The 15,602-nt window shown below is 38.1% G+C and overlaps 1 pseudogene; it reads left to right on the top strand.

Moving 5' to 3' along the window:
* The window catches only part of LOC132515513 (uncharacterized), a 37,484-nt pseudogene extending 22,128 nt beyond the window's left edge, over window positions 1-15,356 (top strand).
* Window positions 15,357-15,602: the final 246 nt, after the last annotated feature.

Here is a 15,602-nt window from a genome sequence, read left to right as displayed (position 1 = left end):
TACACTATTGAAAACAAAATTTTCCAGGCCTTACTTTCTGATTATAGTCCAATAAAACAAGAAATCAAAAATAAAAAGAGGATAAAAACTTAACTACTGGAAACACTCTATATAATCTTAAGCCAAAGTAAAAGCAGGGCTTCCCTAGTGGCGCAGTGGTTGAGAGTCCACCTGCCGATGCAGGGGACATGGGTTCGTGCCCCGGTCTGGGAAGATCCCACATGCCGCAGAGCGGCTGGGCCTGTGAGCCATGGCCGCTGAGCCTGTGCATCCGGAGCCTGTGCTCCGCAACAGAAGAGGCCACAACAGTGAGAGGCCCACGTACAGCAAAACAAACAAACAAACAAACAAAAAGAAAAACAAAGTAAAAGCAAATTATTTAGACAGTAACAAAGGACCACTTCATATTAAAATATATGAGATATGGCTAAGGTTAAGTTCAGATGAAAATTTATTCCTTCAATAATTTTATTATCAAAATAAAGACTCAAATTAAATCATTTCACTTTAAATATTAGAAAAATACCAAAATAAACCAATAGAAAGCAGGAGACATGAATTAATAAAGACACAAGATTAAAATAATGAAACAGAAACTAACAAAAAGAAAAAGATAGAAAATATTAAAAACTGAAAGACCCAGTAAGTCTCATTAAAAAGACAAAACAAAAACACATGAGATTAGCAATGAGAAAGATACCACAGATACTGAAGACAGGTATCCATGGAAGACAGGAAATTATGTATGAGGAGTATTGAACGATTAATATGTAGTAGTTATCTTCTGCTGTATTAGTAGTTTCTAACTTTACCTGAAGATACTGAAATTATGTGAGAATATAGCTAATGAGGTCAGATAAGATGGATGTCTCTTTTTCTAAGCAGAGTTTTCTTTTATGATTGATTCATGTATCTCCATGGCTACATGTGAAATATTTTTAATGCTACTCCACCAAGACTTTTCAACAGCTTCTTTTAGCTTGATTCATGATCTTTCAGTGGTAGTAAAACTATATGTAAAAATATAATCTTAGAAATTGAAGCGACATGGATGGACCTAGAGATTATCATACTGAGTGAAGTCAGTCATACAGAGAAAGACACATACATATGATATCGCTTATATATGGAATCTAAAAAAATGGTACAAATGAACCTATTTACAAAACAGAAATAGAGACACAGATGTAGAAAACAAATTTATGATTACCAAGGGGGAAAGGGTGGGGGGAGGGATAAACTGGGAGATTGGGATTGACATATACACACCACTATATATAAAATAGATAACTAATAAGAACCTACTGTATAGCACAGGGAACTCTATTCAATACCCTGTAATGACCTATATAGGAATAGAATCTAATAAAGAGTGGATATGTGTATATGTATAACTGATTCACTTTGCTGTACAGCAGGTAAAATTAAGAAAACATTGTAAATCAGCTATATTGCAATAAAAATTAATTTAAAAAGAGAAATTGAGATTTCTCTTTTTTTTTTCACTCGTTAGGAAGCATTTTAGGCTGATAAAATATGGTGCTGCCTACCAAGACATTTTCTTTCAGAAATGAAAGAACCAATCTTCACCTACCACTTCATCTACCACTGCTCTCCCAAATCCTGCCACTGTGCTTTTGGAACACATAGACCACCATATTTTGTTGAATGATGGGCTTATAATAACTACCTCATAGGGTTGTTAGGAGGATTTAATGAAACAATGTGTATAATGTATATAATGCCTAACACAGTGCCTGGAACATCCTCACCACTCAATAGATGGTAGCCATTATTTTAATAATAACCTTTATTATTGTTACCACTACTATTATTTTGGTTAAGTGTTCCAGGCAAAAGGAATAGCATGTACAAAGATGGTGGGTATGAGAAGGCCAGCAGGGTGGATTTAGGGAGAACATACCCAGGGTGGTTCAGGACTGGATTCACATCAGGATTCAAATCTGGCTCTGCTACTTCCTTTCCTGTATGACTTTGCAAAGTCTGTTTCCTCACTTTCAAAATGGGGATAATAGTACCTACCTTATGGGGATGTTGTGGGGATTAAATTAGAAAATAATGCGAAAAGTACTCTGCCCAATGCTTGGCACATATTCAGGTTTCAGTAAGTTTCAGCTAAGATAAAAACAATGTCAGGAAGCCTTTATGAATTGAACTTTCCTAGTGATAACTGAATCTTCTGAATAAAATTTGGTTTCTCCATTTCATCTCAGCAATACATTCCAGGATTCACCCAGGTAAGGTCTCCGAGTTTGATCCCAGGATTTCCTACTCAGACACTATGGAGTGCTTTCCACCTAACTTGTCTCAGCACCACGAGCCAGTGGGATCTTGATATTATTCTTATATATTTGTTGCAAATATGGCTCCCATTGATCCTTTTTTATAGCTTTGAGTTCATTTTTCAATAACTGTTCCTATGGTTTGTACTGCTGTTATCAGGTTTTAAGATTATAGTTATGCTAACTCCCTAAAATGAATCAGGGAGTTTACCAGCTTTTTCTATGGCTTGGAATAACACAAATAATATAGGTATTACCTGCTTTGACAGATTAAATAGAACCCAATTATAAAACTGTCTGGTTTTGGTACATGCTTCTGTGGCATATCTTTTTTTTTTTTCCTTATGGGAAATCTTTAATTGTCTTTCCAGTCTAGTAGTATATAGTTATGTGTCTATCAGGGTTTTTTTTTTTTCACTTTTTCTTAGAACAACTTTGGCACTTTATATTTTTATAGAAAATCATATGATTCTTCCAGATTTTCAAACTGATTATCATATCGTCACACATAATATTCTTTTACAGTTCTTTTAATCTATTTAGTAGATATGGTATCTTGGTATCATGATAAATTGGCCCAAGATAAGAAATCCCTAAATAAATACTACTTGATCCAAGGCAAAGTTACTTGCATCTTAATTGTAGTATTTTTTTTATTTTATAAATTTGGGGAAAAAAAGCACAAAGATTTTAACTCCACTCTGCTAATGGAAGAAATACAACTCTTTAAGAATTGTCAACTTACATGACTTATTGATATTTAAATAATTTGAATGATTAAATCTATCCTCACAACTAAACAGGAGTCTCTTTTAAAATGTGTCAGGATAATATGGTAGAGCTCAGGGAAATACAGCCATTATTTTGTAATAACTTTAAATGAAGTATAATCTATAAAAATATGGAATCACTATGCTATATACCTGAAACTAATGTAATATTATAAATAAACTACACTTCAATTTAAATATAATTAAAAAATAAATGCAAAAAATTAATCTGTCAATATAGAGAGCTATAAAAGACATTCTGATTTCAATAGGGAAAATTCGAATATGCCTCATATATTAAATTTCTTCATCACGATAATGCTATTATAGTTATTCAGGAGAGCGTGTTTGCTCTCAGATGACATGTACTGAAGTATTGGGTGGAGTGCCATGGTGGTTTCTTCTTGCAAGTGGTTCCACAGCAACAACAAAATGGGAGGACATAGCAAAATATTTAAAAGTGGTGACTCGATGTGAAAGGCATAGGGGTTCTATTGTACCAATTTTTCAACTTTTCTGAAGGACTGTAATTTTTCAAAATAAAATGTGAGAAGAAATGTAATTACAGAAAACTATCTGCCTTTGTCTCTTCTATCTTAGTAGCTGACACACAAGTCATTGACATGCTTTTATTTTCCTCTGTCCCCATTCTAATATTTATCTTTCATGAATATAATCCCTAACGTTAATTAAGACCTACTGAAGTACCAGGAAGAGACTACTACAAATAGATATGACAGTCCAATATGGAAAACTCAAACAGATGCAATTTCTTTTAAGCTGTTCAAAAATACTAGATAACACCACAGACCCTTGGTTCATTATGTGACTTGGAGGGATACCTAGAACATTTCTTGAGTGGCTGCATGATTCTAATGACACATATTCTTGTCTTTCATCTCCCCTTTTCATCATCTTCCAGGCAACAAGTGAAATCCCCAAGCCTGGAGTGGAGTGGCCTTACTCCAAGCAAGTGGGTCTCTCCTGACCCCTACTGATTGAGGCCAGGAAGCCTGAGGATGACATCAAAGCCCCCAAATTCTTATGTGGGGATGGGGAATTTCCCACCCGAAAAGGATGTTGGAGGCATCAAGATTTTTTAAAGTTCCCCAGGCGATTAGTATGAAGCCAATTTGAGAACCACTGCTCTAGAGACTTGTTTCTCAGTGTAGTCTGAGATTTCATGTTGGCAGAAATGAGTGCTTTGAAATTAGGAACCATACTTTATCAAAGGACTGTAGATTTCACAGTATAATATGATACAGCAGGCCTTCCTTGAAAGTTTAGGAAATATTAGTTAAGAGATACTACTGGCTTCCTGATAAGCTCTTGACACTCTGTGGACTTTTAGCAAACAGAAATACAGTTCACATTACCCCATTATTACCACAGCTGTCAAGTGCCCAATTGTTTCTTTTACCAAATACATTGAGTAGGGCTGTGGGTTTTTACTGTTTCATTTGCCTCTCTGTTTACAGTTTTAGAGTGTAAATTGAAACTGAACTTTAAACAAAAAACAATTTTCTGAAGCTATTCTTTAGAGAAAATGCAATGAAAGATAAGACAAATCATGGAATGCATTTACTGATAGCAAACAAGTGATTTTTTTTTTCCAGCACAGATGACTTATTAACTCAACTAATATTGGAGATATGCCATACGAGTAAAGGTTTCCAAGGGTGGTTATGGACATGATAATGAAAATTTCGTGCATTTTGCTTCTTTGGGTTTGTCATGGTTGTTGCTGATGCACCAGACAGTGTTCTGAAACTTTCCCCCACAGCAATTTGACACATGCCCCATGCAATAAATTACTATTCCCAGTTTGACTGATTCCAGCAAGAACAAGAATTTCACAGACCACCCAAAGGCTGATTCACAGTATGTCTTTATTTAAAATATAAAGTAGAGGTGTCACTTAGTGAAGGCTTAATATACGTTAGGCATTGTGCTAAGTATTTTCATCCTTTTTTCATTCAACTCTCAAACAGCCCTATGATACCTATATATCATCTACCCTATTTTTGGAAGAGGAAACTGAGGCTTAGAGTTTAATTTATTTGCTCTAAATCAGCCAACAGAGACCAAGCTCTTTTCCGCTAACACTTCCTACAGTTACTGAGGATCAGAAAGGTTCTTCCCAGTAACATCTCTTGACCTGAGCTGGAATTCTGTGAAACATGCTAGGGGCAGAAGCCTGGTCTATGGGGCTTCTGTACTTTTAACTCAACCTTGTCTTGCGCAGATGGAACGCTGTGTTGACAGGATCATCTCAAGTCAGTAGTTGGCACCAAGACGTTTTACAACGCCAAAGAGTTCCAGGAAGTAGCCAGCTCCACTTGCTAATTCCCCAAACGTCTGAGAAGGCTCTGAGGTGAAGGAAAAGTTGCAGAAATTAATAATTTATTGGGGTAAGTCTTTTTTTTTTTTTTTTTTTTGCAGTACACAGGCCTCTCACCGTTGTGGCCTCTTCCGTTGCGGAGCACAGGCTCCGGACGCGCAGGCTCAGCGGCCATGGCTCACGGGCCCAGCCACTCCGCGGCATGTGGGATCTTCCCGGACCGGGGCACGAACCCGTGTCCCCTGCATCGGCAGGTGGACTCTCAACCACTGAGCCACCAGGGGAGCCCCTGGGGTAACTCTTTTAACACCAGCAACAACAAAAATCCTGATTTCATGTACCTCAAAGATATTGTGGATTTGGTTCCTGACCACCACAATAAAGCAGACTGCAATAAAGCAAGCCACAGGAATTTTTTGGTTTCCCAGTGCATATAAAATTCATGTTTACACTATACTGTAGTGTATTAAGTGTGCAACAGCATTATATCTTAAAAAATGTACATACCTTAATTTTAAAAATACTTTATTGCTAAAAAACGCTATCGTCAGTGCCTTTAGTGAGTCATCATCTTTTCGCCAGTGGAGGGTCGTGCCTCGATGTTGATGGCAGCTGCCTGATCAGGGTGGTTGGATGCTGAAGGCTGGGGTGTCTATGGCAATTTCTTAAAATAAGACAACAATGAAGTCTGCCACATCGATTGACTCTTCCTTTCATGAACGATGTCTCTGTAGCATGCAATGCTGATAGCATTTTACCCACAGAACTTCTTTCAAAATTGGAGTCAAACCTCTCAAATCCTGCTGCTGCTTAATCAACTCAGTTTATATAATATTCTAAAGCTTTTGTTGTCATTTCAACAATCTTCACAGCATCTTCACCAGGAAGAAGATGCCATCTCAAGAAACCACTTTCTTTGCTCATCCATAAAAAGCAACTCCTGGGCTTCCCTGGTGGCGCAGTGGTTGGAGATCCGCCTGCCTATGCCAGGGACGCGGGTTCGTGCCCCGATCTGGGAGGATCCCACGTGCCGCGGAGCGGCCGGGCCCGTGGGCCATGGCCACTGAGCCTGCGCGTCCAGAGCCTGTGCTCCACAACGGGAGAGGCCACAGCAGTGAGAGGCCCGCATACCGCAAAAAAAACAAAAAAAGCAACTCCTCATCTGTTAGTTTTATCATGAGACTGCAGCAATTCAGTCCCATCTTCAGGCTCCACTTCTAATTCTCTTGCTATTTCCACCACATCTGCAGTTACTTCCTCTCCTGAAGTCTTGAACCCCTCAAAATCTCATCCACGAGGACTGGAATTAACTTCTTCCAAACTCCTGTTCACAGTGATATTTTGACCTCTTCCTATGAATAACAAATGTTCTTGACGGCATCTAGAATGGTGAATCCCTTCCAGAAGATTTTCAATTTACTCTGCCCAAGAGGAATCACTATCTACAGTAGCCAAAGCCTTACAAAATGTATTTCTTCAATAATAAGACATCCAAGTTGAAATCACTCCTTAATCTATGGGCTGCAGAATGGATGTTGTGTTAGCAGGCATGAAAACAACATTAATCTCATTGTACATCTGCATCAGAGCTCTTGGGTGATGAGGTGCATTGTCAATGAGCAGTAATATTTTGAAAGGAATCTTTTTTTCTGAGCAGTAGGTCTCAACAGTGGCCTTTTTGGCTGTTGTTTGTTTTTGGCCACGCTGCGCGGCTTGCAGGATCTTAGTTCCCTGACTAGGGATTGAATCCAGGCCATAGCAATGAAAGTGCTGACTCCTAACCACTGGACCACCAGAGAATTCCTACAACAGTGGGCTTAAAATATTCAGTAAACCATGTCGTAATCGGATTTGGTGTCATCCAGGGTCTGTTGTTACATTTATAGAGCACGGGCAGAGTAGATTTAGCCTATTTCTTTTTTATTTTTTTTAATTATTTATTTTTGGCTGCATTGGGTCTTCATTGCTGCAGGTGGGCTTTCTCTAGTTGTGGTGAGCAGGGGGCTACTCTTCATTGCGGTGCATGGGCTTCTCATTGCAGTGTCTTCTCTTGCTGCGGAGCACGGGTTCTAGGCATGCGAGCTCTAGAGTGCAGGCTCAGTAGCTGTGGCTCACGGGCTTAGTTGCTCCATGGCATGTGGGATCTTCCCGAACCAGGCCTCAAACCCACGTCCTCTGCACTGGCAGGCGGATTCCTAACCACTGCGCCACCAGGGAAGCCCAATTTAGCCTACTTTTTAAGGACCCTATGATTTTCAGAATGGTAAATGACCACTGCCTTCAACTCAGAGTCACCAGCTACACTAGCCCCTAACAAGAGAGTCAGCCTGTAGTTTGAAACTTTGACTTCTCAAAGTCAGGCATTGACTTGTCCTATCTAGCTATGAGTCTTAGATGGTATCTTCTTCCAATATAAGGCTGCTTCATCTACACTGAAAATCTGTTGTTTAATGAGGCCATATTAATGAATTATCTGAGCTAGGTCTTATGGATAACTCGCTGCAGCTTCTACATCAGCACTCGCTGCTTCACTTTGCACTTTTATGTTATGGAGAGGGCTATTTTCCTTAAACCTCATGAACCAAACTCTGCTAGCTTCCAACTTTCTTCTGCGGCTTCCACACCTGTGTCAGCCTTCATGGAATTAAACAGAGTTAGGGCCTGGTTTTGGATGAGGCTCTGGCTTAAGGGAATACCGTAGCTGGTTTGATCTTCTATGCAGACCACTAAAACTTTTTCCATATCAGCAGTAAGGTTTTTTCACTCTCTTATCATTTGTGTGTTCACTACAGTAGCACTTTTTATTTCGTTCAAGAACGTTTCCTTTGCATTCACAACTTGGCTAACTGTTTGGTGCAAGAGGCCTAGCTTTCGGCCCACCTCAGCTTTTGACATGCCTTCCTCACTAAGCTTAATCATTTTTGGCTTTTGATTTAAAGTGAGAAATGTGTGGCTCTTCCTTTCACGTGAACACTTAAAGGTCACTGTAGGGCTATTAATTGGTCTAATTTTCAATACTGCTATATCTCAGGGAATAGGGAGGCCCGAGAAGAGGGAGGGAGACAAAGAAACGACCCATTGGTGAAGCAGATAAAACACATGATTAAGTTCACCATCTTCTATGAGTGCACTGGCTCACAGAAACCCAAAACAATGACAATTAGTAACATCAAAGATCACTGATCACAGATCACCATAACATACATAATAATGATTTTATATAAAAATTTTCGAAACACTGTCACCAAAATGTGACACAGACACAAAGTGAGCAAACGCTATTGGAAAAATTACACTTGACACAGGATTGATACAAAACTTTAATTTGTAAAAAATGCACTATCTGAAAAGTGCAATAAAGCAAAGCATGATAAAACAAGGTGTGTCTGTATTGCTTTTGGTATACATAGTCATTGCGTATTGCCAGAAATAGTGTATGTTTTGCTTAAGACTTAAAAAGACTGTAACTTTTTAAATGTATAGGAGTTCAGGTCTTCCATCCTATTTTTTTAAATGGCAGAATCCCTTACATTTCCAAAGTCAGTTATGGGGGTAAGATGACCTGCCTATCAAATGGATAATCAAAATTATTACTGATGACAAAAAGAATAGAAAACATCCATTGAAATGCAGTTATACTTTAATCATTAGTGAGACCTTGTGATCTCCACATCTGGATATAGGTCATACGAGCCTTATATTTAACATGTACGTGGTAACAGAACACAGAACTGCCCTCTCAAATCTACTTTAGGAAAGAATTCATCTGGCAGCATGCACCATAGTTTATTAAGCTGCTGCCTGACTTTCATATATGCTCAGCTTTAGGCAAGACTATATGTCTGTATATATCCATGGGACTAGTGACCTTCAACAGATGTCAACACTGAACTGAAAATACACAGTAAATCAAATAAAATTAAATATTACTTATGGGAAATCTTATTTCAAGTTAATCAGATTATATGCAGGAACATATCAACTCTATAAGATTAAAAACTTAATAATACAGAACTACCTCATGCCCCCCTGTCAAATATAAAATCGGTAAAACTGACATTAGTTTTCAAACTCAAGTTACCCTCAATATACCAAGATGGGAAGTGGCTAAGCTCATCCAGAGACTGAACCACCACTGCATGAGTTGAGAGCAAATTGAGATTTCTATCCTTGAGAGGCTGCTGGTGTGCAAATACAGGATTCTGAAATTCTTTTCACCTAAAGAACTGATTGCATTTCTAGGAGGAATGTGTTTGGTTAGATGAGATGACAATAAACAACTGCCTTGGGTCAGCACAAATTTAGGGTGATTCTTTGTCCACATTTTTCGTCTTAGATATGCTTCTGAGTTCAGCATGTTTGTGTGTCAAATGGATGTTTGTGAAATGCTGTCACCCACTGGGAATTAGGAGAATTCAACCTCTAGCCTAATGTTATATATATATATATATATCTCAGAAGAGAATATTATACATATATATGTGTCTCAGAAGAATTCTTCAAGTAAAATACCAACACAAAGTCTGAAAGTCAGCATTTGTTCTCCAAATGTCCACATGTATTTACTCAAAGCTTTATAATTCTTAAATTTTTGAAAGAAAAGTGATGAATTTCTGCCATGCCACAATATTACAAAGCCTAAATTAATACAATAGATGTCATGCTTAGATGAAAGAACTGAGGAACATCATGATTAAGAAAACAAGCTCTGTAGATAGACCTTACCAGTCGCTTAAGCTTTGTGTGTCTCTGTGATCCGTGAAGTGGGATAATTACACTTACTTCACAGGGTTGTTATATAAGATAACATATGCCAAGTAGTTAGTACACTGCCTGACTCATAGTAGTAAATGCAGTGTTACCAAAATATCCTTATCAGTAATTTTAATTCTAGAAAATGAATGACTGAATACTCAATCTGAATTGTCTTTGTTACCGTCGTATGTGGTTCAAGGGGATTTCTGGGGGCTAGCAGTCCAAAGCCTTGCACATCTTGAAAACTAAAGACTTACTGGTCCACTCTCACTGCACCCCATAAATGATCTGAGGATAATCTTAAAAATCTAGGATTCTACAGGACTCCCGGCTTCTATTTGCAAGTCCAATCCAATGCTTGTGCCCTAGTTTGGGAAAGTCAACCCTGTTTCTAAAACAGGGTGCAGAGTACCCTTAACAGGGTACAGAAGGTTGTCTACTAGAGGGCATTTTCTCAGCAACTTAGTGGATGTTCAAAGCCAAATCAGTGTAGCCCAAGTCTGGTGCCAAAGAAAAATTTCACTCATGTGTTAGGCCTATTCGAATTATAATCCATTTGGCTCTGAAAATCAGAATCAAGATTCCAATGACACACTGATCAAACTATCATAATTTGCAAGATTAAAAAAAAATCTTTTACACACATTGTGTTTAAAAATGTGTTCAAAATTGTCTTGCTATCATACGTCGCATTTGGCAATGGTTTTGTTAGGTCCAATAAAAACTATTCACTAGAGTTTAAAGCATTTCAATATGGCTGCTTTGAATGTTTCTGCAGCCACAGCTGGTGCCAATGTGTTGATAAAAAGTCATTCAGGAAAGCAAGTCTAAGAATATAGTTGGGATTGATATTCTCTCCAGGCCAGGTGTGTAGATCAAATGTCAAGCTACACTGCCAGTTCTGACGCATAATTAAGAGAGACTTGGACATTTAGCACTTGGAAGCATGTAACTGAATAAAGAAAATTAAACACAATTTTTAGAAGCTTATCATGTGCTCTCTTCCACTGGTTTCCATCACTGAGACTATAGGACAAGTGGTTTTGTGCTACCTCCCCGCTTCTACCTGCTGCCAAACAAAATTAGATAATGCTATTCCTGTTTGTTTAGTATTGTACAGCTTACAAAGTACTTTCACATGCATTGCTCATTTAACCCTCACATCCACATAAAATGGAATTTGTGAAACTAGCAAGGAAAGCATTACTATTAAAATTTTAAGAGCTAAGAAAGGTAAAGTGATCTCTACAAAAATGTAGCAATAAGCATATAGAAATACACCCAGAACTTCCTCTTGAAGTGGCCCAAATGTCAGAACAGCTACAAAAATTAGGGCCACTATGGGACTCAGCAAACATCTGGAGACCTTTGGCTCACACCACTGGTAGCCAGACCAGCTGCAGGGATACCAAGGAACAAGATTTGGATTGGAATGGTCTTCAGAAGCCCACTCCTCTTGTCAAGACCAGTGTGGACTGTAGGCTAGGTCTTGGGATCTGAAAGTAAAAGTGAATGTCAATTCTGGGGTATTGGGTTAAGGTACAAGGGTATATTCCAGTGGGTAGAGCTAAGAGTACTTCTAGCATCATCCAACAGTTAATAATGCTGATACTGTCAACTAAAGAAAAAAATGTTCAGCATCTGCCTTTGCTTATAGGTCTCAAATATTTCCAAACCATATGTGGATTTAACATGGATTTGATGATACTGTATAGCTGTTTCTTGATTTCTTGGTTGCTTTTTTTTTTTTTTTTTTGCATTCTGGAAAGAGAACATGAAAGACCAAATGAAAAGAATTATTGCCAGAAAAATGTTTTAGTTCATCTTTCTTTTGAAAACACTGGATTCATGAGCTCAGTCTTATTTCACTGTGTTTATAATTTCCTGATGTTTTTACTTAATTTTGCTTAAAGCGCATATAACTGGATGCCTACAAATTATTCTCATAAACTCATCCATAAATGACTCAATACATGGCAGGAAAGTAGGTTTATATATAAAATATCCAATCAATGTCAGAATCATTAGATTCCTGAGCAACTAACAAAAGGAACACTGAGATCCTATAGGAACAGGGTTGCATACACTCAGTAGTCCCCCTTTATTCCTGTAACACATCCAAAGGCAGCGGGAAGTATAGGAAACAAAAATTCAAACCTATATTTGATGGAACCAGCTCAGACTCCAAAATATTTGTAAATTTTGTCAAAAGCAACTGAGTTTGCACAGAAGCCCCATGGGAGGAGACAGAGAGCACAGCAGGAGACAGAGGGCACAGCAGTGGCAAATATCAGAAATTCACAAACAAACAAAAACACTTCCTGAAGTTCAGAGACACATTCTAAGGGGCAGAAGCTATATCCCTTGCCTGAACCCACAAGGTGCAAGAATGGAGATGAGACGAATATCAAAAGAAGCCCCCTTGAAGCTGGTTCATTCAGAGAAAGAGAGGAATCAGGGGTAGCTAAAAACCATACAGATAAGCTATATTCACAGAAGCTTAGTGTCAGCTAATAAGTGGAGAGTCTTTGTTAAAACCACCAATGTGGAAGATTGTCCTGGCCTCTTCCCACCTTAGAAAAGTTTTGCAAAGAGCTGATATAGGAAAATTCAATACATTCCTGAAGAATGTATCTTTGTATGAATCAAAATTCAATACATTCAATAAGGAAAATTTAATAAATAGCACAGCATCAATACAAAGATGCTATAAAAACAAGGAATAAAGTGGCAAATTTATTAACAAAACCATTCACCAGAGCAATACTGCCACAGAGCATATAAAGTTGTGAATGTAAAGGTTTGCCATGAATTAATAAGAATAACCTCCTCTATAAGAGAAAGCCACAAAACAGATCTTAAGAAGGAAATATTGAGAAAGAGAAGATGAACCATGAGCTGTAAGAATGGAGGGGAGAAGTAGAGGAATAAACTAAAACCACCACAGAAATTAGAATAAGACTAAAGAAAGATCAGGGGCAACATATTATGGAAAATATACAAGGGGTATAGGAGATAAAATTAGAACAGCAAATGCAGTAAAATAAAAATAAAGGAAGAACTAAAAAGGACTGAGAGAAAATGAGAGCTACAGATGACAGGTATAGGAGATCCAACACACACATAACTAGAATCCCTAAGAAAATCTAAATGATGGAACAGAACAAATATTTAAAAACATAATTCAAGTAAACTCTATATAATGAAAGGCCACAGACTGTGCTTTCACCATTTTGTGTGAATTTACCCAAAACAGTCAACATGGAGACATAATCTAGCATATTTACCTGTCTTCAAAGATAAAGAAAGAACACTTTTGGTGATCAGGCAAAAAGATCAAGTGTGTTATAAAGAAGGAAATAATCAGGGTGATCTTGGATTTCTCCAGAGCAATATTCATCACCAGAAAATGTAACAAAATCTAGAAAATACTGAAGGAAAGAAAGCAAGAACTGAGGATTTAACATCAAATCAAATAGGGCTTTAAATTTACAGGCTACAGACAACAGATTACAACATGCAAGAATTTAGAGAATATTGTTCCCATTCGTTCTTGACTAAACTTCTAAACACAAAGGACTGGCCATGAGTTTTAATATACTTAAATGTGAACTAAGACTAAAACAAGCGTGGAGATTAGAGTGACATAAGAGAACATAAATACTGTATGCCTTAACAAAGTAGAAATTATACCATTAACAAAAATTGCAAGAAAAAGGGGGAAAATGTAGGAGGAAAAGTACATAGATTCCCTTGGGTAGTATCTGTAGTAAAAGGATATCATTTAAAGAACATGCTATGTAATATTTGTATTAATATTTAACAATACAAAGGTAAATTCTAAAGCCAGGTGATGGAGATAAGCTAGGGAAAGAGGAGAAATAGGAAAGCTTTTAATTTTATCATTGTTTATAAAACAGAACTAATAGACAATGTCTAAGTTTATGAAGAACTAAAAATATTAAACGACGCTATAATCACAAAGTAGTAGAACAAAATGCCAAACCTTTCTTAATCTCAGTAGAATCACATTTAGAAAGCAAAATGAAGAAAACAGAAAACAGGCCTTCTGCTACATAGCCTTCTCTCTCCCAGCCTGCACCTGTGCTTCCCTAGAATCAGCTGACAGAGGGAGAGAAGACCCAGGCCTGGCTGACAGATGGTTCTGCACAGTATGCAAGCACCACCAGAAAGTGGACAGTTGCAGCACCGCAGCCCCTTTCTGGGATATCCCTGAAGGACAGCAGTGAATAGAAATCCTCCCAGTGAGCAGAACTTTGGGCTGTGCACCTGGTTGCTCACTTTCCTTGGAAGGGGAAATGGCCAGATGTGCAACTGTACACAGATTCATGGGCTGGCTGGTTGGTCAGGAACTTGGTAAGAACATGATTGGAAAATTTGTGATGGGGAAATTTGATGAAAAAGGTATGTGGGTATATCTCTCTGAATGAACAAAAATCCCCATGAAGAAGTTGTGTCCCATGTGACTACTCATCAAAGGGTGACCTTAGCAGAGAAGAATTGTAATAATCAAGTGGATAAGATGACCCAATTTATAGATACCAGTCAGTCTCTTTCCCCGGCCACCCCTGTCATTGCCCAGTGGGCTCATGAACAAGGTGCCTATGGTGGCAGGAATGGAGGTTATGCATCAGCTCGGCATCATAGACTTCTACTCGCCAAGGCCAACCTGGCTATGGCCACTGCTGAGCGTCCAATCTGCTAGCAGCAGAGACTAACACTGAGTACCCAATATGACACCATTCACTGGGGTGATTAGCCAGCTATTTGATGGCAGGTTGATTACACTGTATGACATCCATTATGAAAGGGACAATGATTTGTTCTTAGTGGAATAGATATTCACTCTAGATATGGACTTGCCTTTTCTGCATGCAATACTTCTGCCAAAATTACATTCCATGGATTTATAGAATGCCTTATCCACCAGCATGGTACTGAACATGGTATTGCTTCTGATCAAGAAACTCACTTCACAGCAAAAGAGTGAGGCAATGGGAACATGTTTATGGCATTCACTATTCTTACCATGTTCCCCACCATCCTAAAACAGCTGGCCTGATAGAATGGTGGCATGAGCTTTTGAAAACTCAGTTATAGCATGAGCTAGGTGAAGATACATTGCTGGGGTGTGGCAAAATTCTCCAGAAGGCTGATATGCTCTGAGAAAGAAAGAAAGGAAAAAAGGAACAGAAGGAGATGGGAGGGGAGGGGAGGGAAAGAGAAAGCAAAGGTTTCAATCTAATATCAGAGAAGGTAGCACACTCAGGTTAAAAAGCATTAAATGAAGCAAAGAAGGAAACTATAACTTTATAATACCAAGGGTAATTCACAGTAAAGACATAATATTTATGATTATTGATGTACCAAGTAATTAGAGGTTACACAAGGAGAAACAAAAACCTACTAACA

Source organism: Lagenorhynchus albirostris, chromosome 2 (genome assembly GCF_949774975.1).
Source record: "Lagenorhynchus albirostris chromosome 2, mLagAlb1.1, whole genome shotgun sequence".
NCBI lineage: Eukaryota > Metazoa > Chordata > Mammalia > Artiodactyla > Delphinidae > Lagenorhynchus > Lagenorhynchus albirostris.
Note: the sequence above shows the minus strand (reverse complement) of the source record. Positions and strands in the feature narration are given on the sequence as shown.